This window comes from Pristiophorus japonicus, chromosome 5 (assembly GCF_044704955.1).
Source record: "Pristiophorus japonicus isolate sPriJap1 chromosome 5, sPriJap1.hap1, whole genome shotgun sequence".
NCBI lineage: Eukaryota > Metazoa > Chordata > Chondrichthyes > Pristiophoridae > Pristiophorus > Pristiophorus japonicus.
In genome coordinates this window covers 224,237,125-224,262,194 of record NC_091981.1, presented here as the reverse complement: position 1 = coordinate 224,262,194, position 25,070 = coordinate 224,237,125, and the positions used below count along the sequence as shown (strand labels likewise).

The following is a 25,070-nucleotide window of genomic DNA, read 5'->3' as shown; positions in this document are numbered from 1 at the left end:
ACATAAATAGCATGATATAGCAGGCCTACACATGTGCCACAGTTGAATGATATAATGATGCAAGAATAAGTGGTCCTGGATTTTGCACATGGCATGAAGGAAGCTCTTTCCTTGCATACCGAGAAGTTCTGAACCATGAAGAAAAGTGATTGACTGCAAGTATTGTACATCAGAAGCTTAACCGATATTGGGATTCTGGTGCTATTGAAGAAAGACAAGAAAATCAAAAGTGACAATCATGTCTTCTCAATCCTGGAGGACTGGACTGTCGCACTGCTGGCAGGGCTGTCATTCATTATACATCCCTATTTTCCCTTAAGAAATTGATGGTGCGCTTTCTTCTTGAACTGCTGCAATCCATGTGGTAAAGGTGCTCCCCAATGCCTTTAAGTAGAGAATGCAAGGATATTGGCCCAGCGACAAAGAAAGAATATATGTGCAAGTCAATGTTGTTGTGAATGGGAGACGAATCTGGAGGTGATGGTGTTCCCATGCTGTTCCCCTTATAGGTGATAAAAGTTGTGGGTTTGGGAGGTGCTGCCGAAGAAGCCTTGGTGAGTTGCTGCAGTGCATCTTATACATGGTACACACTGCAGCCAAAGTACGTTGGTGATGGAGGGAGTGAATATTTAAGGTGGTGGATGGTGCCAATCAAGCAGGCTACTTTGTCCTGGAACGTGTCCAGCTTCTTGAGTGTTGCTGGAACAGCACTCGTCCAGGCAAGTGGAGAGCATTCCATTACACTCCTGACTTGTGCCTTGTAGATGATGGAAAGGCTTTGGGGAATCAGGAGTTGAGACACTTACCACAGAATATCAAGCCTCTGACATGCTCTTGCTGCCACAGTATTTATGTGGCTGGTCCAGTTAAGTTTCTGATCAATGGCGATCCCAAGGATGTTGATGGTGGGGGATTCGGCAATGGTAATGCTGTTGAATATCAAGGGGCAGTGGTTAGATTCTCGCTTGTTGGAGATAGTCATTGCCTGGCACTTGTGTGGGGTGAATGTTACTTGCCACTTATCAGTCCAAGACTGAATGTCATCGAGGTCTTGCTGCATGTGGACATGGACTGCACCATTATCTGAGGAGTTGTGAATAACACTGACAACTGTGCAATCATCAGCGAACATCCCCACTTCTGACCTTATGATGGAGGGAAGGTCATTGATGAAGCAGCTGAAGATGGTTGGGCCTAGGACACTGCCCTGAGGAACTCCTGCAGTAATGTCCTGGGGCTATGATGATTGACTTCCAACCACCACAATCATCTTTCTTTGTGCTAGATATGACTCCAGCCAGTGGAGAGCTTTCCCCCTGATTCCCATTGACTTCAGTTTTGCTAGTGCTCCTTGGTGCCACACTCGGTCAAATGCTGCCTTGATGTCAAGGGCAGTCACTCTCTCCTCACCTCTGGAATTCAGCTCTTTTGTCCATGTTTGGACCAAGGCCGTAATGAGGTCTGGAGCCGAGAGGTCCTGGCAGAACCCAAACTGGGCATCGGTGAGCAGGTTATTGGTGAATAAGTGCCGCTTGATAGCACTGTTGACGGCATCTTCCAACACTTTACTGATGATTGAGAGTAGACTGATGGGGTGGTAATTGGCTGGATTGGATTTGTCCCTTTTTTTGTAGGCAGGACATACCTAGGCAGTTTTCCACGTTGTCGGATAGATGCCAATGTTGGAGCTGTACTGGAACAGCTTGGCTAGAGGCACGGCTAGTTCTGGAGCATGGGTCTTCAGCAGAACAACCGAGATGCTGTCGAAGCCCATAGCCTTTGCTGTATCCAGTGTGCTCAGCCATTTCTTGATATCACATGATGCGAATCGAATTGGCTGAAGACTGGCTTCTCTGATTGTGGGAACCTCAGGAGGAGGCCGATCTGGATCATCCACTCAGTACTTCTGCCTGAAGATGATTGCAAACGCTTCAGCCTTGTCTTTTGCATTCACGTGCTGGGCTCCGCCATCATTGAAGATGAGGATATTCATGGAGCCTCCTCCTCCCCGTAGTTGTTTAATGGTTCACCACCATTCACGCCTGGATGTGGCAGGACTACAGAGCTTTAATCTGATTCGTTGGTTGTGTGATCGCTTAGCCTTGTCTATAACATGCTGCTTCCGCTTTTTAGCATGCGAAACAAGACCCTGTAAGATAGTACACATGGCAGCCACTAGATCCTCAGATAATTTCTACTGGGGTTCTCCCGATCTCCTGTCTTAACTTCAGTAGACATTCAGGGCAAAGCCCAGAGATCTGATTTAATGGCTGTTTACAGCATTTCTCTGATTTACAAGGATCTTCCACAGGGAAATGGCAGAGACGTTGAACAAATATTTTGTATCGGTCTTCACGGTAGAAGATACTAAAAACATCCAAAATTGTGGATAATCAAGGGGCTATAGGGAGGGAGGAACTTAATACAGTCACGATCACTAAAATAGTAGTACTCGGTAAAATAATGGGACTAAAAGTGGACAAGTCCCCTGGACCTGATGGCTTACATCTTAGGATCTTAAGAGGTGGCTGCAGAGATAGTGGATGCATTGGTTGTAATTTACCACAATTCCCTGGATTCTGGGGCGGTCCCTGCGAATTGGAAAACCACAAATGTAACGCCCCTATTTTAAAGAGGCAGACAAAAAGCAGGAAACTGTAGACCTGTTAGCCTAACATGTGTCGTTGGGAAAATGCTGGAGTCCATTACTAAGGAAGCAGTAGCAGGACATTTGGAAAAGCATAATTCAATCAAGCAGAGTCAGCATGGTTTTATGAAAGGGAAATCATGTTTGACAAATTTTGAGGATGTAACGAGCAGGGTGGATAAGGGGGAACCAGTGGATGTGGTGTATTTGGATTTCCAGAAGGCATTCGATAAGGTGTCACATAAAAGGTTACAGCTTAAGATAAAAGCTCATGGGGTTGGGGGGGTAATATATTAGCATGGATAGAGGATTGGCTAACTAACAGAAAACAGAGAGTCGGGAAAAATGGGTCATTTTCCGGTTGGCAAACAGTAACTGGTGGGGTGCCACAGGGATCAGTGCTGGGGTCTCAACTATTTACAATCTATATTAATGACTTGGATGAAGGGAGCGAGCAAGTTTGCTGATAATACAAAGATGGGTGGGAAAGCAAATTGTGAGGAGGACACAAAAAATCTGCAAAGGGATATGGACAGGCTAAGTGAGTGGGCAAAAATTTGGCAGATGGAGTATAATGTGAGAAATTGTGAGATTATCCCCATTGGCAGAAATAATAGAAAAGCAAATTACAATTTAAATGGAGAAAAATTGCAAAGTGCTGCAGTACAGAGGGACCTGTGGGTCCTTGTGCATGAAACACAAAAAGTTAGTATGCAAGTACAGCAAGTAATCAGGAAGGCAAATGGAATGTTGGTCTTTATTGCAAGGGGGTAGAGTATAAAAGCAGAGAAGTCTTGCTACAAGTGTACAGGGTATTGGTGAGGTCATGCCTAGAGAACTGCGTACTGTTTTGGTGTCCGAATTTAAGGAAGGATATACTTACATTGGAGGCTGTTCAGAGAAGGTTCACCAATTTGATTCCGGAGATGAGAAGGTTGACTTATGAAGATAGGTTGAATAGGTTGGGCCTATACTCATTGGAGTTCAGAAGAACGAGAGGTGATCTTATCGAAACATACAAGATAATGAGGCGGCTCAACAAGGTGGATGCAGAGAGGATATTTCCACTCATAGCGGAACCTAAAACTAGAAGACAGTCTCAGAATAAGGGGTCGCCCATTTAAAACTGAGATGAGGAGAAATTTCTTCTCTCAGAGGGTTGTAAATCTATGGAATTCTTCGCCCCAAAGAGCTATGTCATTGAATATATTTAAGGCGAGATAAACAGATTTTTGAGCGATAAGGGAATAAAGGGTTATGGGGAGCAGGCAGGGAAGTGGAGCCAAGTCCATGATCAGATCAGCCATGATCTTATTAAATGGCGGTGCAGGCTCGAGGGGCCAAATGGCCTACTCCTGCTCCTATTTCTTATGTTATGTAAGTTACCAATATCATCTATGAAAAGAGGTACAAAAAATCTGCAAAGGGATATGGACCTACTTTCACAAATGCCCAGCTTCAAAGTCACCTTTTACAATGCCATTGAATGCATCACTAATAAAGATGATTAGTAGGATGCATACTATAGCCAATTTTGTCTTGCTCCTTTTTGCACAAAGGTAAGTTTAGTGAGTCTCTCATCTACTATTACACAGATTTTGGAGCTGGAGTACACATTCAAGATCTGGCTATGCATTCCCTTAGCTTCTTTCTTCTTAAGAGCCAAAGAAGACACAAGGTCGAAAGTCTGTAAATCGTAGAACCCGAGATGAAGGGATTGTGAAATGAAGAAAAGTTGAGATGGTTGGGCCTATACTCATTGGAATTTAGAAGAATGAGAGGTGATCTTATTGAAACATACAAGATTCTGAGGGGGATTGACAGGGTAGATGCAGAGAGGATGTTTCCCCTCAGAGGAATCTAGAACTAGAGGGCATAGTTTCAGAATAAGCCCATTTAAAACAGAAATGAAGAGGAATTTCTTCTCTGAGGGTTGTGAATCTTTGGAATTCTCTACCCCAGAGAGCTGTGGAGGCTGTGTCTTTGAATATATTTAAAGGTGGAGATACACAGATTTTTGAAGGATAAGGGAGCCAAGGTTGATGGGGAGCGGATGGGAAAGTGGAGTTGATGCCAGGATCAGATCAGCCATGATTTTATTGAATGGCGGAGCAGGCTCGAGGGGCCAAATGGCCTACTCATGCTCCTATTTCTTATGTTCTTAATATAATGTCACAAGGTTTCCCTTCAGTCTTATGATGCTCAGCAATGTGGTAGAAATCTGCAAAATGGAAAAATCCAGCCCATTCTTTTCTGAACTGACTGACTCCAAACTATCTGACTTGCATGCCATACCAACCAAAAGAACTACTTTAAAAGCCATTATCAGCAATATGACTCACCAGTTTTCAGGCTTGCTAGGATCCTTCTTCTTGTAGATAGAAACCACAGCTGCACACCAGAACACCAAGGGTATGCGTACTTCAAGCAGAATTCTAATCACCGTAGAAGAAGCATCTCCAAAGTGAATTAGTACTTCCTGTCACTATTCTCCAAGACCATTACCATTCGCCCCCCCCCACCCCCCCGTTTCCTTAGAGCAGCAAATCAAATGCCGACATTTCACATATATCTTCTGCCTCCATGACTGTACACTTTACATCACTCTCTCCACTATACTGCCTGAAAAATGCAGACTATCTGCATGAAGTGCTAACTAATGGCATGTACAATATGCTCTTCAAGACTTTTTGTTTGAATCTGCAAAAGGTTTGAAACACGGAAACTAGATTGCCATTAAAAATAAATTGAGAAATATTCAGCTTTTTTTTTGCAAAAACTGATGCAGATTATAACCAGAAGCTGGCAGTTACTATTGTAAGAATAAAAGTGTTTGCCAATGATAAAATTGATTCTGTGCATGTATAAACGTTAAAAGTGTAGATTATACAGAAAGGCTGCAGTGTTGAAACAAAATGGAAGCTCACAGACTTCCAGCATGTCCTGTTTGTATATTGTCTTAATTGGAAAGCCATTAACCTAATCAAGGGATGGCACTGGATCCTCCAGACAGACACATATGTGAGGAGAGCCAATAAGCAAAGGCCCTAGAACCAAGATCCAATTCTGAGGCTTCCTGAGAAACATGGCCATAAGAGGTATAAAAACTGAAGCCAAAGATTGCTCTCTCCCTCTTTTCAATCACACGGCAAAAGCAGGACCTTCCTCTACAGACCAAGAAGCAGGCCATGTGCTTTGCCAGAGGGAAGTAAAGTATACCGTTTTTATTGTAACCTCATTGTATCTGTTGTAACTAAGTCGATCCATAGGATAGCTGATGACTGCTGTTAGATGTGCATGAGTGTGCGTTTAATAAACTATTCCAAATTGTTTTAAAAGAATCAGTCTTGCTGTCACTTATTTAGAAATCTTACACTATAGAATACTGGGGGTGAAGTTGATCTTCGCCAATAAGCGAACAGGGTATTAGCAAATCAGCAGCTCATTTTACACCATGGCCAATTTTCTTTTCCATCGAATATTTGAGGGTGAAATTGGCCTTCGCCCAGAGCACAAAGGAGCGATAACAAATCGTCAGTTCGATTTACATCTCCCCATATTTTCTTTTCCAGTGGCTTCAATGCAAAAGAAAATCAAATGGGATGTAAAACGAGCTGCCGATTCGCTAGTGCCCATTCTGCGCTACAGCCAAAGACCAATTTCAGCCCATTTATCTCTCTTTTTCTCACCCAACAAGGCACTAGTCAGCTAACTTTCACAGCTTGCTACAAAAAAAGGCAACCTACATACTGAAGAGAAAATAGTTTTTTTCTGAATTTAGGGCTTTAGCTTTTCCTGAATCTAGGTCAAAAACAAATCAATGAAATCAGCTGTCAGCAATTTTTTTGGGGTCACAAACAAAATAGAAATTGCTTGTGCTCAGAAAACTTTGTGATTTAATCTGCAAAACAATTTGGAGCAAATATATTTATATAGTCAATGTCTTGTGGTGTTATACAAGGGGAGTCAAGACCAAGGGGGTACTTTCAACCTACCCCGCCCAACAGGAAACTGACGGGGTCGGATTGGCCGCCCGTTTTTAAGCCTGCCTGTTCCATAATAGATAATAAAAGATAGTCACTATAAATCCAATAGGGAATTCAGGAGGTACCTCTTTTCCCAGAGAGAGTGGTTAGAATGTGGAACTCGCCATCACAAGGAGTAGTTGAGTTGAATAGCATAGATGCATTTAAGTGGAAGCTAGATAAACACATAAGGGAGAAAAGAATAGGTTATGCCGATACGATTAGATGAAATGGGGTGGGGAAGAGTCTCATATGGAGCATATAAACACCAGCATGGATCAGCTGGGCCAAACAGTCTATTTCGCTGTTGCCCATTCTATGTAATAATTGGAGCAGGGGGGGGGAGGCAGGGAGAAGGCTGCAGGAAGCCTCATTACTTGAGGCAGCCGTTTGCCATCGGGCCCGACGGACGGCAGGGGGAGAAAGCTGCAAGAAGCCTCAGTGCTGATCATGGAAGGGCAATGTGGTTTTATTAAAAAATTTTAAAAATTGAACAGCTACAAAGAATTTGAATAGTCTCAAACAAGTGCATGTGTCCCGTTTATCACAGTCTATCTTTAATTACAGAATGCACTCCCTCACCCTCACACACAGAAATATCAAGAAAATTAAAATACAAGCCTTTGCAAGGGTTCAATAAACAAATTTTCACTTTTTCTGCAGCACTTTTTAAAATGGCCGAGTGCCAATGTTTCCTTCAGACTGCACGTGCGCGAACGCTCCAACGCGCACGCGCAGGGTTGCCGGCACGAAAAAAACTCATTTAAATGGTACCCGCCCCCTCCTACTTACAAAATCGGCGCGAGTGGTAGGCTCCGCCCCCTGGGCGCCGCGCCAAGCAGACATCGAGCTGCAAAGCGCTCGAGAATAGTGCGTTTTTTTTCAGGCGCCGTTTTCGGCGCAAAAAACGGGCGCCCAGCTCGGAGGGGTGCCTGTTTTGCCGCGTGTGGAAACTTGGGGCCATATTGTGGCACGTCTAACAATGAAAATACCTATCACAGCACTATCTACAGGAATAGTCAGTAGGCAAAATAGCAAATGGGTACAACTGCCAATCCACAACCATTAACTGCCACAAAACGTCCAATTAAATCATTGAATAAAACAATGAATCAAATTGTTCATCACTCAAAAATGTTTTGGAACTGCGTTGTGCAGCCATTTTCCTATTCACTTCGCTCAATATAATGAGCTTCCAATCACATATCCGCAGCATAACTAAGGCCCATTTCCACCTCTAACATCGCCAGTCTCTGCCCTTCCCTCAGCTCATCCATTGCTGAAACCCTCATCCATGCCTTTGTTATCTCTAGACTTGACTATTTCAACACACTCCTGGTTGGCCTTCCACATTCTATCCAACATAAACTATGAGGTCATCCAAAACCCGGCTGCCCGTGTCCTAACTCACACCAAGTCCCACTCACCCATCACCCCTGTACTGGTTGACCAACATTGGCTCCTGGTTAAGCAATACCTCGATATCCAAATCCTTGTTTTTAAATCCCTCCATGACTTTGCCTCTCCCTATCTCTGTAATCTCCTCCAGCCCACAACCGACACCCCCCTCTCGAGTATCCCTGATTACAATCGCTCAACCATTGGTGGTCATGCCCTGTTACCTAGGCCCCAAGCTCTGGAATTCCCTCCCTGAACCTCTCCACCTCTCTTTCCTCCTTTAAGGCACTCCTAAACATACCTCTTTGACCAAGCTTTTGGCCATCTGCCCTAATTTCTCCTTATGTGGCTCGGTGTCAAATTTTTTGTCATAATACTCATATGAAGCGCCTTGGGACATTTTACTACATTAAAGGCGCTATATAAATACAAATTGCTGTTGTTATAGAAACATAGAAAATAGGTGCAGGAGTAGGCCATTCGGCCCTTCGAGCCTGCACCGCAATTCAATGAATTCATGGCTGAACATGCAACTTCAGTACCCCATTCCAGCTTTCTCGCCATACCCCTTGATCCCCCTAGTAGTAAGGACTACATCTAACTCCTTTTTGAATATATTTACTGAATTGGCCTCAACAACTTCCTGTGGTCGAGAATTCCACAGGTTCACCACTCTCTGGGTGAAGAAGTTTCTCCTCATCTCGGTCCTAAATGGCTTACCCCTTATCCTTAGACTGTGATCCCTGGTTCTGGACTTCCCCAACATTGGGAACATTCTTCCTGCATCTAACCTGCCTAAACCCATCAGAATTTTAAACGTTTCTATGAGATCCCCTCTCATTCTTCTGAACTCCAGTGAATACAAGCCCAGTTGATCCAGTCTTTCTTGATATGTCAGTCCCGCCATCCCGGGAATCAGTCTGGTGAACCTTCGCTGCACTCCCTCAATAGCAAGAATGTCCTTCCTCAAGTTAGGAGACCAAAACTGTACACAATACTCCAGGTGTGGCTTCACCAAGGCCCTGTACAACTGTAGTAACACCTCCCTGCCCCTGTACTCAAATCCCCTCGCTATGAAAGCCAACATGCCATTTGCTTTCTTAACTGCCTGCTGTATCTGCATGCCAACCTTCAATGACTGATGTACCATGACACTCAGGTCTCGTTGCACCTCCCCTTTTCCTAATCTGTCACCATTCAGATAATAGTCTGTCGCTGTTTTTACCACCAAAGTGGATAACCTCACAGTTATCCACATTATACTTCATCTGCCATAGTTATACAGCTAAAAGTAACATTTATGATATCGGAAACATAAATTACACAATTTTGATAAATATTATTAAATTTACTCATTTAAAATTAGCCATTTCATTTTAGGAATGTTCCAACAACGTTTTCATCACAGGCATATTTCTCTCCCTTTGTTCTCCATTGCCAAAGTTTCCAGACCTTTTCTGGCTGTTCCTTACCAACATTTCCTGGGCTCGGTGCATGCAAAAGATTTGTACCCTTCATTCAAGACCTTTGTGTGTCCATCACCCTACCTAAGGACTGGATCCTAAATGAGTGACTCAGGCTGCCATGCTCTGCTCCAGCTATTGTTTCCAGGCCTAGATGTGCAATTGTATCTGGTGCCCAAATCCTCAACCTGCATGACCACTCGTGCTTGGTCTGCCCTTCTCTCCTGGGCCCGCACTCGCCCATTATACGGCATGGCTAAATTTCACAACAGCCCAAGTTGCTGAGCTGACTCTCAGCATAATTTCAGTTTGCAATGCAAGATGTATGATTTCAGTTTGGCCAGCAGAAGTGGCAACATTCATCCATATTGAACTCACGTGGGTCTCCATCCTCCATATTTAGAAGGCTCTGAAGAAAATCTGAATAGTGAAAGAATTCTACTGTTTACTGAAACGGAATGAAAAGGGGGAATAAACTGATATCTGGACTTTATTCATTTCTGTTCGACGCAATTCTACCTGAATGCTGTCAGCTCTCAGAACCATTCCCTCTGGGTCAGCTGCCCTTAGCCTCTACCTCCCTGTGCCTCCCCCCACCTCCAGTGCATCCCCCCCCCCCACACCCTCCTCCCCTCCCCCCCACCTCCACTCTCTTTCCCTGCCCCACCCCACCCACCTCCAATCTTCCCCCCTCCCCCACCTCCACTCCCCCCCCCATCTCCACTCTTCCCTCCCCCCTCACCTCCACTTTCCTCCCCCCTCCCCCACTCTTTCCTCCCCTCCCCCCCCCCCACCTCCACTTTCCTCCCCCCTCCCCCACTCTTTCCTCCCCTCCCCTCTTTCCCTCCCTCCCTCCCCCCCCCACTCACCTCCACTCTCTTTCGCCGCCGCTCCCCCCCGATTCCACTCTCTTTCCCTACCCCCACCCTGGTCTCAGTCCTCCCCTTTGCCACCCATGGCCAGACCCTCGTCTTGATTCTCCTTGCTGCTCACCTTACTGCCTGTGGCCTGGTCCTGTCCCAGTCCTCCTTACTCTCCATGGCCCAGTCTGTTCTCATTCCCACTGGGTTTCAGTGAATTTGAATTGTAAGAGTTTGAAATCGGATATACGGTCAGGAACCATTTGTTCTCAAAACCAAATGGACTGATTTAGAAGCTGTCAGATGTAAAATGTGACAAATGTTCAGGACGAACTGCAGGACTCCTGGCCAGCAATTACTTAGTAAGCTGAGCTTTATCGGACAATTTTAATGATATACAATTGTTATCTTTGCTGTAACAAACATTTGCATCAAAGCAATATTCTGCTGAACATTTATCCAGAGAATGATAAATGAATGGGCACAATTACAAAGGAGAATGAAGCATCAAGTTAGCTCTTTAAAATAGATCTGCACCAATGATTGCAACGGACCAAAATGTTGCCTTCCCAGGCTCTCGGCTTTTATTTTCTGCATCTTTTTACACAGAGTTGATCCAAAAGCTGATAATGATCTCAAATCATGTTTCAGTGTAACAGTGGATCAAGAAAGATGTGTGAATGCACCAATATAATTTTCATCAACCAAACTCATAAATCTTTGGTGCTTTGATAGGTTGTGCTCATTAGTATCACTGTCAGAGACACCCGGTGTCCCATTTTCCTGTCCACCCCCCAGTCACTCCAGTCAGGCGGCGTGGATTTCACTGTGCCCAATATGAACTCAGCTGAATCTGCCCATACTTTCAGGTACAGCTGATCTAAATACACTGGGTGAGTGCCAGTTAAGGCTACTGCCTGGAATCAGCACTTGCTCTCGATAGGGTGTTGGAAGCTGGGGAAATATTGGTTAATTCCCATAGGCGTTCTATTCCTCAGGCATCTGTTCAGCATTAGGCTCAGAAAATGACTTGGAAATGTTATGACATCACTCCTGCATCATTTACATCCAACTGATATGACCCCAGCTATTTCAGAAAGGAACTTCCCACACACACATTTCCCACAGGAAATGCATGTCAAGCACAAATGGAGTATATAAATCTAACATTTTAGGTCTACTGATGCATATGAGCTGTACAACCTATTGATGCATTCTAAAAAGGTGGGACAAGCTATATGGACAGAAAGCATTCAAAGGGAACAATATTCATTTTTAAATCCTTCACCCAAGAAGAAAAGACGGAGGCGAGTCCATTTACACATGTCCTTACAAATTATCCTAAGCGTAGAAGGAAAGCTAGCACAGCGACTTCACATTCAAACAAGAGAAAAATTCCTGCTATGTACATTGATATAATTCTTAACAGTCTATTAGAAAGCCATAATGCTAAACACAGTAAAGGGGGATGAGTTAGAAATATATTCCACATACAGGAGTGGATGCCTCAGGGAGTGAGAAATCGGGGGTTGAGCAGGTTTCAGGGACTGCCAATTAAGTGATCAGATGTCGGGTGGGCATCAGGGATTGCCAAGGGAGCGACTGGGCTGGAGGTCAGAGGTCGGGGTGGTGACTGTGGTATGTTTTTACCTGTATTTTTAAAGCTGAAGGTGATACTTAGGGTTGTTTTTCTGCCTCAGGCAAAATCAATGTTGCAGCAGCGACCTGAAACAGGCTTTAGGCCCCTTATTTATAAATGCAAAGAGCCTAATGACTGCTTCTGATGTGGACTCCGCTTGTTTGTCCTTACCCAATATGCATGCTTCCTACCCTCCATTTTGGGGCCTTAGGAGGCCATGTAACGCTTGAAAAATGCGCACTATGCAGCCCAATTTAACCCCACATTATGTTCATTGCCTGCCACTCAAATGTCTAAAATGGCATTACTGCAGGCAACAGTTCAATTGCTTAGGCCCTGAATGGGCACCCCTACCAAATGCATCAAAACAGTTCAAATGAAGATGACATAACCCCAGTAGAAGCCAGTGATGATCTAGGGAGAGAATGTAACAAGATCAATTGAAGAACGATTTCTGCAAATCCCATGGCCTCGATCATTCCTCATGAGGTCATTACCTTCTATCAAAGGCCTTGTCAGCATCGAGAAAGTGCGAGGCTAGTGCCACCTGACACAGTTCTGACTAAATAATATTGAGAGGCTGCTTGACATTATTATGAGTAATTGCATGAGTTGTTTTTGTTGAGTGAATAATTTTAATTACCATTTTTAAAATAGAAGGGTTGCATGTGTCACAACTTTAATAACAAAAAACATTCTGTTCAGTAATTAAATCTATGTACAAGTCGATAAAATTGTGATCCTTCAAAGGCCTGTAGTTCCAACAAGTACACTTAAATATCAGTATGGCTTGAAATAATGTATACAAAACTACGTGAAGAAAATAGAATATCTTAATCAGTTTGTAAAGGGTAAATTTAAAGATCCGTGACTTTGAATACAGATTGAATTCCAGCTTCTATCTATTTCATTTGATGTTGAAGAGCTTGACTCATAGTTCATTCATGTTCCAGACTTCATTAAGGTATTTGAAGATTAACAGCAGCTGATGTCAAGCAACTTTGAAGTAACTATGCTTGACACAGAATGGCCCCCATCCATTATCAACCATTACTGTGCCAATAAAAACTAAAAAACAAGTTGGCTGGTTTCGTGGGTTAGCAATATTTCCCGAAAACAAAACAGCCAGTGAATGCAAAAATCTTGTCCTTGTATTATAACTACAAAGCAGGTGTTTTAGTGTGGACCAGGCTACATTTAGAATTTTCTATTCCAGTAAAACCATTTAAAAAAAAGATGCTTTATGTTATCCTCCTCAGTTCTGCAAGGTGTGAGGTACAATTTATACACTAAATTTAATTTATTCACATCCTCACAAATCGTCCCGAGCAAGGAGGATCCATAAAACAAAAGATGCAACTGACAATTAGATTCTATTTTGTATTTTTCTCTCCTCCTCCAGTTTCTCACTCTGATCATTCTCTCTCTCCCCCACCCTTACTTTCCCATTTTAAGACTGCAACTCCTGCGTGACTCCTTCCATGAGTCACTGCCAGCTTATGATCATAATTAGAGATGATGGAGATCAGTCAGCAGCATCCAATCGGTTCTAAATGTTTCCAGGATTTCCACTATCCTATCTGGAAGCCCATTCTGCGGGCTGGTCGTGCTTTGTGTGATACCTCAGCCAAGTAAGCAGTCTTCAAATATGGATTTTGGTAAGCGAACCAACACTGGATGTCACCACAGCCACATCTAGTCCCCTTCATCCCAAGTCCAACTGTTATGTTCAGAATAACTCCACAAGACTGTATACTGTAAGCTCAAACTGTTGTGACCTTGGTCTCTTTAATGTAACTCCAGAGTCAGGAAGCAGCATGGAAGATTGCCTTTTATACCTGCTTGCCCAGGGTGTGTAGGTGACCCTTGGGTCTCCAACAGGTGCATCCCCTGTGGCAAGTCTTACACACTAGTAATGTTTACATGCATAACACCAACCACGCCCACTTCCAGCAAGTTTTGCAGGACAGCAATCAGTAACAGGAAACGTGGGCTACGGGAACTGACGGCAAGTGTAGTCCCCCCACCACACCACTACCACACAGTTTTATTTTTATTTTTCTCTTTGTAAAGTATTGTGTTCCAAACACAGATGAGACTGCACATAGGGAGGTTAAAGTAACAGTGACCTCAGTCTTTATTAAGACACTCCAGAGTGAGGAACAAGCCTTAGGGGCCAGCTTATATACAGTGCTCCCAAGGGATGCTGGGATCCCTTGGGAATTCAGGAGATGCGCTCCCTGGTGGAAGAACATGGGAGTGCATGCTTTACAGATACACATCACTCCCCCCCCAAAGTCAAAGTGAAAACTATTTACAAGGTGAGGCGGTCGGGAGCCTTTCTTTCCCTGGTGGACCGCCTCAGTACAAATGTCAGTTCTGGTGTGTTGGCTGCGCCCTCACTGGGCTGGCGTGTTGTTGGCCCTGCAGGGTAAGCCTGGCCTTGCTGGGCTGTTGGGCGTGATGGGTTTAATTTCCTGGTCCAGGGTGGTGTCGTTGATCCTTTGGGTGTGTGTTTGTGCTCGAAAAAGGTGGTGTATGCTGTGGGTTGTTCAAGGCAGTCTGTGAACCGCAGCCCCGTTTGGCCCAGGTGCTTTCTGCAAATTTGTCCATTGTCTAGTTTGAATACAAACACCCTACTCCCTTCTTTAGCTATCACCGTGCCCGCGATCCACTTGGGACCATGTCCATAGTTTAGCACATACATAGGGTCATTCAGATCAATTTCCCGTGACACAGTGGCGTGACCATCGTTTACATTTTGTTGCTGCCGCCTGCTCTCTACCTGATCATGCAGGTTGGGGTGGACCAGCGAGAGTTTGGTTTTAAGTGTCCTTTTCATGAGTAGCTCAGCCGGGGGCACCCCTGTGAGCGAGTGGGGTCTCGTGCGGTAGCTGAGCAGTCTCGGGACAGGCAGGTTTGGAGTGAGCCTTCTGTGACTCGTTTAAGGCTCTGTTTGATTGTTTGTACTGCCCGTTCTGCCTGCCCATTGGAGGCTGGTTTAAACAGGGCCGAGGTAACATGTTTGATCCCATTGCGGGTCATGAATTCTTTAAATTCGGCACTGGTGAAGCATGGCCCGTTGTCACTGACCAGTATGTCAGGCAGGCCGTGGGTGGCAAACATGGCCCTCAGGCTTTCAATAGTGGCGGTGGCGGTGCCTCCCAACATTATTTCACATTCAATCCATTTTGAAAAAGCATCCACCACCACCAGGAACATTTTACCGAGAAACGGGCCCACATAGTCGACATGGATCCTCCACCATGGTCTGGAGGGCAAGGACCACAAACTTAGTGGTGCCTCTCTGGGCGCGTGGTCAACTCAGCACACACGCTGTATTGCCGTACACAGGATTCTAAGTCATAGTTGATACCGGCCCACCACACGTGGGATCCGGCTATCGCTTTCATCATTACTATACCCGCATGTGTGCTGTGGAGATCCGAGATGAAAGTCTCCCTGCCCTTTTTGGGTAGCACTATGCGGTTACCCCACAACAGGCAGTCTGCCTGAATGGACAGCTCGTCCTTTCGCCGCTGGAATGGCTTGATTAGCTCTTGCATTGCAGGTGACCTTGACTGTGGCGCTGCCCAGGACAGTGATGAGCGCTTTGGTGTACGTTCTCAGTTTCGTGTGGATGGGGCTCAAGGCTGGTCTGAGTGCCTTGTTGCACCACAGTCTCTCAAACATCTTTTCACTCATGATGGATTGGCTAGTGCCAGTGTCCAGTTCCATGACTATGGGTAAGCCATTCAATTTTACATTTAGCATTATAGGTGGACATTTCGTCGAAAATGTGCGCACCCTGTGTACTTCAGCATCTGCGTCCTCTCTGAGGCTCGAAATTGCTTTGATCCACCATGGACCGATCTTCCTCTGCCACGTGGTGGTTAGCAGGTTTTGCAGAGCTTGCAGCTCATCTGCAAACATACCCTTTGAAGCGGCATGAATAGGCTGAATGGAAGCCTCCACAACACCAACAAGTTGTGAATTGCCTTGCATTCATCCTTTGTTGCGGACTCAGTCATCTTGGTTACCTGAGCTCTGCTGGCAGTTGCAGATTCATGGTTTCTGCCCTGTACATTTCTGCTCGCAAACACAGTTCCAGTTAATTTATGAACATTGCTAGCACTTGTGTGCTGAGAGATTTGTTTGGTATTATCACTGGTGGACATAAACGCTTGTGCTATCGCAATGGCCTTACTGAGAGTCGGTGTCTCTACAGTCAAAAGTTATCGTAGGATGGTCTCGTGGCCAATTCCCAGTAAAAAAAGTCTGAGCATCTGCTCCAGGTAGCCATCAAACTCACATTGTCCTGCAAGTTGCCTTAGCTTAGCAACGTAACTTGCCACTTCCTGACCTTTAGATCGCTGGCACATGTAGAACCGATACCTCGCCATCAGCATGCTCTCCCTCGGGTTAAGATGCTCCCGAACCAGTGTACACAGCTCCTCATATAACTTATCTGTGGGTTTCACCGGAGCCAGAAGATTCTTCATGAGGCTGTAGGTCGGTGCCCCGCAGACCGTGAGGAGGACCGCTCTCCTTTTTGCAGCGCTTCCTTCTCCGTCCAGCTCGTTGGCTACAAAGTACTGGTCTAGCCGTTCGACATAGGCTTCCCAATCCTCACCCTCCGAGAACTTCTCCAGGATGCCCACAGTTTGCTGCATCTTTGCGTTGGATTCGTATACTCGTCGCCAGTTATTGTGTTCCTAATACAGATGAGACTGCACACAGGGAGATTAAAGTAACAGTGACCTCAGTCTTTATTAAGACACTGCAGAGTGAGGAACAGGCCTTAGGGGCTCGTTTATATACAGTGCTCCAAGGGATGCTGGGATCCCTTGGGACTTCAGGGAATGCGCTCCCTGATGGCGGAACATGGGAGTGCATGCTTTACAGATACACAACATAACGCATCTGGGACATTTTTCTATCTTAAAGGCAGTGGCAATAATGGTGATAAGAACTACTGTTGCTACTTTTTTATGTAGTGCCTTTCATATCCCAAGGTACTTTACAGGGGCATTGATGGACATTGAGCAGGGAGTAGCAGAGAAATTAGGGGCGACGATCAAAGTTGCAGTAAGTGGTAGGCTTTGAATAGACTGCTTAAGTCTGAGAGAATGCAACAAAGCAAAGTGGTTTAGGGAGAGAATTCCTCAGGTGCAGGACTGTGGTGGCTCAAGGCTCCGCAATTGATGTTAAAGTAGAGACAAGAGGGAATTCACAACTAGACCAGAAACAGAAGGGTAGGTAGAGGGTCATTCTGGGATGTAGTGCTGGAGAATATCAGAAAGCTAGGGTGAGCAAAGGCATGGTGAAATTTCAAGATGAGTATGAAGGTTTTGAAATTAATAGGCTGGAGGACAAGGTGCCAGTGCATGTCACCGAGGATGATGGCAATGGATATGAGGGTTTTTTTGTAGGATTGGATGTAGACCGCAGAGTTCTGGATGAGTTGGAACTTGTATATGGTAGAGTTAGAAAGATTGGCAAGATTATTGTAGATGATGAGCGTATGGAAGATGTTTTTTTTCACCAATGGGAAGAAGGCTATGACGTAGGCAGGCAATTTGCAGAAGTGAAAAGATATGGTCTTGCCAATGAAGTGGTTTGAAGTTCACCTTTTAATTGAATAGGACACTGCCTACACAGCTTTAGGTTTCGTCTGAAAGGAGCAACTAGGGAGGGAGATGGATCCAGCACAAGATGTGAAGTTTCTGACAGGAGCTGGCAGAATAAGCGCCGTTGGTCTTGCCAATGTGGATGCATTTGAAAATCTTATAATTTATATATAACAAAGCATTAGAAATTTTTTGGGGAAAAAAACAGGCTATTGATTTCATCATACTGCATCGATATTCATCTATTTAATTTATTTACAGTAGCACTACACTGAACAGCATGAAATGCTCAAGATAAGTGAAAGAAAATACTGCTTATTTGAAGTTTTAAATCCATCCTCAGCTCAACAAAAATGCACTATCAACTTCAATTAATAAATGATTATTAAAATTCCAACACTCTGTTGACTAGCAGCTAATACGATGCTGCGTCTTGAATTAGTGGGGGTTCATACCCACAGCAAGTTTCCAATTGCGGCAAGGCTGTCAAGGGGAGGGGCCTTTCCACAAGGAACCAAGTGAGCAACCTCAGCTCACTCTTGTGAACAATAGTTTCAGGTATCAGGCGGTCCCTCGGATCGAGGATGACCCGCCTCCACACCAAAAAGGGATGAGTTCACAGGTGTTTCAATGAAGGACCTGACATTCCAGGTCCCAAACTACATGTTAAAGGGTGGAAGATGCCTGTGCGTGGATTGTTTTAACGTGTGGTGGCCGTTGCACACCAGCCACTACATGGGCTTGACAGAGCGAGGTCTTGATCCAGTGGCAAGGGTTAACCAAGATGACTGGAGACCAAGCTCTGCTGCACTTGCCTAGTGTACACACATACTCCTACTGTCCATAGATCTTAGTGTGGGCTGGTCCGCGCTGCCCCTGGCCCCTCGCCTCTTCTGGGCCCCGATCACAACGCTCCTGGACCCCGATCTCTCACCGCTCCTCCGCCCCGATCAAAAATGGAGCAGTCAGTAACAGGACATCAATTAGTGTCCTCTTATCTTGGGGACATCAAATATTGACACACTGTTATTTGAAATATCAAAATATTAATAACGCTCCAGCTAGGCTGGAGTTTATCAGCAGAAACAAACGGCAACTAGCAGAATGAACTCGATTCAGTAGGGATGTGAACAACAACAGAATTCAACCCCTGCAGTCACTTGTGAACTCGCTGGTGTCTCAGCAGGTTGGATGACTGAGTGAATCCCTTCCCACACACTGAGCAGGTGAACGGTCTCTCCCCAGTGTGAATTCGCTGGTGAGTCAGCAGGTTGGATGGGTCAGCAGGTCGGGCCTTAAAAGGAGCGGCGAGCGATGGCCTGGGAGCAGCATAAAATAAGATATCCTGCATACATGGACACAACTGAACTGGGTGTGAGATTAAAGGTCAATTTAGTTTACTATTCTTTTTGTAATGAGACTGTCATGTATGTAACCTTTATGTAACACTGCAATACTGTATATACGTAAGAAATGCACACCTTGACCACAGGGGGTGAACTTGTGGGAGACACTCCTCACCTGGTCATCTAGGTATATAAAGGGAGGTCCCACGCAGAGTCATCACTTCTTGGTCCTGTGAATAAAGGATTCATGTCATGGAGTGACCTTGTCCATAGAATGTGCCTCGTGTGGATTTGTGGTATTGTGCAAGAACTTTACATTGGCGACGAGAAGCGGGAATCAACGACCCACGAGAATGGCCACCGGCAGCACAGATAAACGGTACTGTGTTGGTGAGGACTGGGACGATTTCATTGAGAGGCTCCAGCAGAGTTTTGTCACGAAGGACTGGCTGGGAGACGCAGCAGCCGACAAGCGAAGGGCTCCTCTGCTGACCAGCTATGGACCTAAGACTTACGCGCTCATGAAAGACTTGCTAGCACCCGAGAAGCTGGCGGACAAAACCTTTGAAGAGCTCAGCAAACTAATCAGTGAGCACCTCAAACCGGCGAGCAGCGTACACATGGCCCAACACAGATTCTATACCCACCAACGTCGGGAAAGACAGAGCATACCAGATCTCGTTGTGGACCTCCGGCGCTTGGCCAGCCTCTAAGTTCACAGATGCCTGCAGCGGGGAGATGCTGAGGGATTTCTTTATTGAGGGCATCGGTCATGCTGGGATTTTCAGAAAGCTAATTGAGACCAAGGACTTGATCTTGGAAGCGGTGGCGTTGATGGCTCAGACTTTTATGGCGGGGGAGGAGGAAACCAAAATAATATATGCGCGCAATTCTGCCTCCAACGTGGCAATGGATCAGGGAGTCAATGTCATAAATGCGACACAGAGCCCCGCAGGCAGGCAAGGGCCGTTCGAGACACCCCAGGCAGCAATAGACTCAAGAATAAGTCTCCAACAGAGACAATGGCAGGCTGAACAGACATTTACGCCCCCCCCCAGTGGACAATGCGGCCCGGGATGGGGCCATTGACACCCACTAACAGGGTGCTCAAGAGCAGTCAAAGGGACAATCAGCGAGGAATGCCTTGTAACAGCTCTTTTGTTCACAACAATGGGAATCTCACTTCATGCTACAGGTGTGGGGGCAGACATGCTGCCAGGACTTGCAGGTTTCAACAGTTCGTCTGCAGAAATTGTAACCTCAGTGGCCATTTAGCCAGAATGTGCAGAAAGCCTGTGACCAGGCTAATATACGAGGCGGATGAACCAGATGTGGGGTCTGCGAGGCAGGATGACGCTTGGGGCAAATCAATGGACGCTGAAGTTCAGCGGGTTCATGTGGCAAACATTCACAGCTCATATACCAAAACGCCACCTATGATGATGAAAGTCCTATTAAACGGCATCCCTGTACACATGGAGCTGGACACGGGGGCCAGCCAGTCACTCATGACTGTTCAACAATTCGAAAAGCTGTGGCCACTCAAAGCCAGCAGACCCAAAGTAGAATGCATCGAGACGCAATTACGGATGTACACCAAAGAAATCATTCCAGTGCTAGGCAGTGCAATGTTGCGGTCACGCACAATGGATCGGTGAACCGGCTGCCGCTCTGGATTGTCGCGGGCAATGGTCCCGCACTGTTGGGGAGGAGCTGGTTAGCTGAGATGAACTGGAAATGGGGGGGATGTGCACGCCATGTCATCTGTGGAGCGACGTTCAGCTCAAAGTCCTACAGCAATTCAAGTCACTATTTCAACCTGGCGTCGGGACGTTCAAAGGTACCAAAGTAGTGATACGCATCACTCCGGACGCCAGACCAGTGCACCACAAAGCCAGAGCTGTGCCGTATGTGATGCGGGATAAAATTGAGAGCAAGTTGGACCGTTTGCTGAGAGAGGGCATCATCTTGCCCGTTGAATTCAGCGACTGGGCGAGTCCCATTGTTTCCGTTCTAAAAACGGATGGCTCGGTCAGGATCTGTGTCGACTACAAGGTCACTATCAACCAGGTGTCCCTACAAGACCAATACCCACTCTCGAGAGCGGAGGACCTTTTTGCCACGCTGGCAGGCGGCAAGCTGTTTACCAAGTTGGAGTTTACTTCAGCCTACATGACCCAAGAACTGGCCGACGAATCTAAACTACTGACCACCATCACCACGCACAAGGGACTGTTTGTTTACAACAGGTGTCCGTTTGGCATTCGATCAGCGGCCGCGATTTTTCAAAGAAACATGGAAAGCCTGCTCAAATCCATTCCCGGAACAATCGTATTTCAGGACGACATCCTCATCATGGGTCGAGACACCGAGGAACACCTCCACAACCTGGATGAGGTGCTACGCCGACTGGACCGGGTAGACCTGTGACTCAAGAAGTCTAAGTGTGTGAGTTTGGCTCCCGAGGTCGCGATTCTGGCAAGGAGGGTGTTCTCAGGCCAGGCGGGATTCGGCCTACCGAATCCAAAACGGAGGTGATTCAACGAGCGTCCAGGCCCTGCAACACATCGGAGTTGCGTTCATTTCTGGGACTGTTGAACTATTTCGGGAACTTTAGCACATTGTTGGAGCCGCTACACGTGCTCCTGCATAAGGGTTGCGATTGGTTTTGGGGGGACTATCAGGAATGGGCTTTCAATCGGGCGTGGAACCTACTTTGTTCAAATAAGTTGTTGACCCTGTACGACCCCCGTAAGAAATTGGTTCTGACATGTGATGCATCATCCTATGGGGTTGGGTGCGTGTTGCAGCAGGGTAATGCTGAGGGCCAACTCCAACCTGTGGCTTATACCTCCAGGTCGCGCTCTCAAGCTGAACGGGGATATGGGATGGTTGAGAAGGAAGCACTCGCATGTGTCTATGAGGTGAAAAAGATGCATCAGTACCTTTTTGGCAGGAGGTTCAAATTAGAAACGGACCACAAGCTGTTAACATCCCTGCTGTCAGATAGCAAGGCTGTCAATGCCAATGCGTCAGCTCGCATACAGCGATGGGCTCTCACGCTCGCTGCATATGACTACTCCATCCGGCACCGGCCCAGCGCTGACGGCTCAGCAGGCTTCCACTGGCCACCACTGAGGGGGCAGCGGAGCAAAGCGCTGAGATGGTCATGGCTGTCGATGCCTTTGACAGCGGAGGCTCGCCCATCACAGCCCGCCAGATCAAAATCTGGACCAACAGAGATCCCCTCCTATCCTTGATTAAGAAATGTGTCCTGACTGGGGATTGGGCGCCCGCACATGGAGCATGACCTGAGGAGGTCAGACCGTTTCACAGATGGATGGATGAGCTCTCCAACCAAGCCAACTGCCTATTATGGGGCAGCCGGGTAGTCCAGAAGAGAAGGGAAGCATTCATCAGGGAACATCACAGCGATAACCCAGGCATCGTGCTGATGAAGGCCATTGCCTGGTCACATGTGTGGTGGCCGGAAATTGATTCAGACCTGGAACACTGTGTTCGCAGGTGCACGACATGTGCCCAGCTGGGTAATGCCCCCAGGGAAGCCCCGCTCAGCCCATGGCCCTGTCCCACCAGGCCATGGTCACGTATTCACGTAGACTACGTGGGCCCATTCATGGGAAAAATGTTTCTCATTGTGATTGATGCGTACTCGAAATGGATCGAGTGCATCATTTTGAATTCGTGCACGACATCCACCACTGTGGAGAGTCTGCACGCGGTCTTTGCGACCCACAGCTTGCCGGACATCCTTGTTAGCGATAATGGCCTATGTTTCACAAGCTACGAATTCCAGGAATTCATGTCGGGTAATGGCATTAACCATGTCAGGACAGCATCATTCAAGCCGGCCTCCAATGGCCAGGCGGAACGTGCGGTCCGAATCATAAAACAAGGTTGCTCCGGATTCAAGGACCCTCCCTTCAATGCCGCCTATCGCGTCTCCTGCTGGCCTATAGGTCCCGAGCGCACTCGCTCACGGGGGTCCCGCCCGTGGAGCTACTCATGAAACAAACACTCAAAACTCGGCTGTCCCTCGTTCATCCAGTCCTGTCCGACATTGTTGAGGGTAAGCGCCAGTCCCAAAACGAGTACTATGACCGAAATTCAAGGGGGAGATGTATAGAAATTGATTACCCCGTATTTGTTCTCAATCACGCTTTGGGGCCCAAATGGCTTGAGGGTACTGTAATGGACAAAGAGGGGAATAGGGTCATAGTGGTTAAACTTAACAATGGGCAGATATGCCACAAGCATTTGGACCAAGTAAAAAAAAAAGGTTCAGCATGGACACTGAGGAACCTGAGGAAGATCATGAGATGGTGCTCACACCACCGCCAGTGAACGAGCAACAAGAACAATCATCAGCATGCACAGTCCCTGCGGTCAGCCCGGACAGGCCGGAATCACCACAGGTGACAGACACGCATACCAAGGCTCAACAACCAGAGCCCCAACTGCGCCACTCCACAAGAGAGCACAGACCACCCGAGAGTCTTAACCTATGATCCCAATAAGATGTTGAGGGGGAGGTGATGTCATGTATGTAACCTTCATGTAACAACACTGCAATACTATATATACGTAAGAAATGCACACCTTGACCACAGGAGGTGAACTTGTGGGAGACACTCCTCACCTGGTCATCCAGGTATATAAAGGGATGTCCCACGCAGGGTCATCACTTCTTGGTCCTGTGAATAAAGGATTCAGGTCATGGAGTGATCTTGCTCATAGAATGTGCCTCGTGGTGATTTGTGGTATTGTGTAAGGACTTTACAGAGACCGTCTGAACAATAGAGCAGTATGAGCCAAGCTGCCTACCCAGTCTCGAGGGGAACACTACACGTTGTAGAGAAACTATAAAAAAACTGAACGTTAAAAAAATTAAATCGCGCAAATGTTTTGATTAGACAATTGTTTTACCATGTATAACATTCCCCACAATATTACTACTGTAATGTTCCTTAGTCTGTGATAAAAAATAAATAAATAGCAGCTATTACAAAGACAAATTCATACATCAACCCTCTTAATTCCCTGCAAAAGATTTGTATAAATGCTCTTGAACTAGAAACTAAAGGTCAAATTTATTTTTTCAATGTCTGAGCACAAGCACAAAATTTGATTTCTGTCTAATAATTATTGTTCAAATGCCAAGAAGCTTGCGCCTAGGCTTAGGGGAAGGATTGACGGGCTGAACCAGAACTGGCCCTCCTCGCTTATTGATTTGTTTACCCTTTTTCAACATTCATGACTCAATACCAAACTGAGATATGACTTCTAATTACAAGTCTTTTTATCCTGAGGATTTTGTTCTGCAGCTAATTCCTGTTCCACTGAGACCATAAGCAATGTTTGCAATGCACCCATGACCATCTATTATAGTAAAAACAAGATTCTAAGTGGGAAATTCTAAGTGGCACTATGGAAACAAACAAAAATATTGATGATAATCAACTATGCTTTCTGGATTAAAAATGCTTTCAAAGATGTACTTATTTACAAAAAGAATAGTAAACCAAATTGGCCTTTAATCTCCCACCCAGTCCAGTTGGGTCCATGTATGCAGGGTATCCTATTTAACGTTGCTCCCAGGCCATATAGCTTACCGCTCCTTTTAAGGCCCCGACCTGCTGCAGATATTCTCTTGCAGATGTTCCCTCGCGGCTTGAGAGCAGCATGGTGGCCCCGACCTGCGAGGGAACATCTGTGGCACGTCGGGGCTTTAAAAAGAGCGGCGAGCAGTGGTCTGGGAGCAGCTTGGCGGCAGGCCACTGCAGGGAGCAGCGCGAGCTGGTGCAGGGGGTCGACGGCAGTGAAGAGGACAACTGGATTGAATGTCCCCATAATTCAGGTCGGTGATTGGAGCGTGGGCAGGTACAGCAGGAGTGGCAAGGTCGAGGCGAAGGAGCGGTGAGAGATTGCAGTGCGATGTGATTGGGGCCCAGGAGATGCGCGAGTTCGGGGCCCAAAACCAGCATGGGCCCAGGGGCAGCACGGGTCAGCCCACACTGCGACATGTGCGCACAACTAGGTCC

The 25,070-nt window shown here is 46.2% G+C and overlaps 1 protein-coding gene across 2 annotated transcripts in view; it reads right to left on the bottom strand.

Moving 5' to 3' along the window:
* adam22 (ADAM metallopeptidase domain 22) overlaps positions 1-25,070 on the bottom strand; it is a 472,931-nt gene that overhangs the window by 372,540 nt on the left and 75,321 nt on the right. The window lies entirely within an intron of this gene.